The following is a 2,937-nucleotide window of genomic DNA, read 5'->3' as shown; positions in this document are numbered from 1 at the left end:
ATTATTTACTGATGTGAGCGTTGGATGCCCTTTCATCGACACTCCTACTGGTGCTCTAAGGAGGCTCTAACGTTGTTTGTGTTTCAGGTTGCTAGTGCCCAACATACCGGACGTACGTAACTAAGTCCCCCTTCCGTAATTGTTGGATTTATCCCCAATAATTATTAATGACACTTTTAATGTATGCAAATGATACTTTTGAATGGTAGAGAAGAGTGGGAAATAAAAAAATAAAATAAAAAATAATTTGTAATAAAAAATAAAAATAAAATAAAATTTTGATAAACAAACCAGGCCAATTGAACCAGGCTAAACTAAAGAATTGGTGAAAATACTACCTGTGGCAATCGAACCCACGACCACATAATTAAAAGTCACATAATCTATTAATCAAATTGAACACTCTACTAATAATTAATTGTATTTTTTAACACTTGTACCTTATCGTGCATACGAATGTATAGGAGAATTTATTTTATAAAAGATGCTCCATCTGTTTACGATATCGTTTTCACATCGTGAACAACACAAATTTTAAGAAAATGGTGGTTAATAGTTGATAATAGTGGGTATTGATGTGAGTGGAGTTTGGATCTCATTATAAATGTGTGGAGAAAAATAAAGTGTTATGTGAATCTTATTATTATAAATAAAAATAGAAATAATATTGTGAAATCAAAATAATAAAAGTGAAAACGATATCCAAAGCCAGTCTTGTATCTCACAGGGCCTTAACCAAAAATTATAAAATGGGCCCTTATAATTTTCTTTTATATTAATGATACAATAATAATATATTAACATAATCGTTTTCAACCAATTATTCAAAAAAGTTTCAAACAAAATAGAGGAAAAGATAAGACACTACGAATTCAACATTAATGGCATAATCTAAATGACAAAAAAGAATCTTCACTTTGCATATCAACATATGTTTTGAAATTCTATTTTATTGTTAAGAAAAAAATTATAATATATACTATATAAAAAAATAGGCCCCTAAAATTTGAGATCCTAAGCGACAACATATTGAGCATATGATCAGGTACGGGCCTGATGATATCGTGGAGGGAGGAGTATACGACGGACCTGATATTTTGCACCTTGTGTAAAATGGACGATCCAAATTAATTGTGTTGTGCAAAGGAACAGAACATAGGTCCTAGCATGAGAAAGTGATGCAAATTAATAGTGAAACATTATCTTCATACGGGAGTAGTTATCACCTACATATTAATTATGTTTTCATGCAATCATTCCATAGCTGCTACTTTTCCTAAACAAAGGCCCAAACTTACGTATGGACACAAGTGGAGTGTGAACAAATAATGTCTTATTATATGTTTTTAATCGCCGGAATTATATGCATCGTTTAACATTATAACTAGTTTTGTGCCGGTGATATATTATTTTAGATATTATTTTAAAGTAATTTTTATATTTATAATTTAAGTATTTATTAATGATATATGTATATTAAAAAATTTAGATAGTACACTATAAATTAAGGCATTCATTTTTGGCAAATTCTAGTTCAATCAATATTAGGTGACTTTACGGCAGTTGAAAATTTGAACATCAGTTTGTACATCTTAACTCGACTCATTTGAATAATCATGATAAGTATTTGATTTCATATTTCAAAAACATAATGTTGTTTCTATTTCATCCACGTACTAATCAAACTTTATATCTTTTAAAGGTAGAAAACAATCAATTAATATTTTTAAATGTTTAATATTTTTTAAGATTTTATATCACTATCATCCAAAATATATTCGTAACTGATAGCATTGTTGTAGTTTTGACTGCACATATATAAGCCTCATATTGAATGCCAATCAGACAATGTCGGTTGTAAATTTTAGATCATCAACAACAATAGCAACAATAACAATAATAATAATAAATGATAATAATAAAAACAAAAAAAATTGAATGAAAGTGAGATTATGATAGCAATTGTGATTTTATCAACAAATGATTGTGGTTCAAGAGTGGTGAATTATACTAACATGCAATATTTTTTAATTATTATAGTAAATTATAGAGATATAATTATGCTATAATAAATTTGATAAGATTATTATTGATCCACAATTTAATAGTGTGATAATAAGATCAATCACACTTCAAAAAAAAATAGTTCCGACCACGTAACACGGTATAGATGCATGTGAAAAATGTGTTGGTGCAGGTGGACCTTTTCTAGATGAAATTTTATACCAAGAACATGCTGTTTCGTGAAAATGACGATTTACAGAGTGTACGTCTTAATTACTATCATTTTTCTTTTTTGCACATTTATATTTTTGTATTTCAAATGTTCCTTTCAAGGATGATTTTAGTCACGTTTTTACTAGCTAGGTATTTAATTTTTGTGCGTGTATTGGCCAAGCGGTAAGAAGCTTAATGTCTAAGGTTAAAGGTCTTGGGTTCGAGTCTACTATGACGTGGCCTTTAAATTTTATTATTTAATGTTGTTAAATTATCAATATAATAATAATAATAATAATAATAATAATAATAATAATAATAATAATAATAATAATAATAATAATAATAATAATAATAATATTTCGATTTAGGTGAGATTTATGTCATTGCGCAATAGCCTATACGGCTATATCAAAGATAAAAATACATTTTTTTTATAAATAGTAATTTCAAAGTTATAATTGATAAATGAATCCAAAATAAGAAAAAATAAATTACATCGAAAGTATATGAGCTAAACTTTACAAATGAAAAAATGCAAAAAATCCATCATTGTGAACTTTTATATTTGAAAATTATTACTAAATATAGATTTTGAAAATTAAATAGTACTATACAATCTATACAAGATGATATTTAGAAGTTAATTATGATCTTATAAGCTTCAGATTGCATAATCTCACAAGTTAGCTCTGATCTTTCAAGCTCCTAATGAAAATG

Source organism: Salvia miltiorrhiza, chromosome 8, assembly GCF_028751815.1.
Source record: "Salvia miltiorrhiza cultivar Shanhuang (shh) chromosome 8, IMPLAD_Smil_shh, whole genome shotgun sequence".
Taxonomy (NCBI): Eukaryota; Viridiplantae; Streptophyta; class Magnoliopsida; order Lamiales; family Lamiaceae; genus Salvia; species Salvia miltiorrhiza.
The sequence above is the reverse complement of the archived record's forward strand: the minus strand, read 5'-3'. Positions refer to the sequence as shown.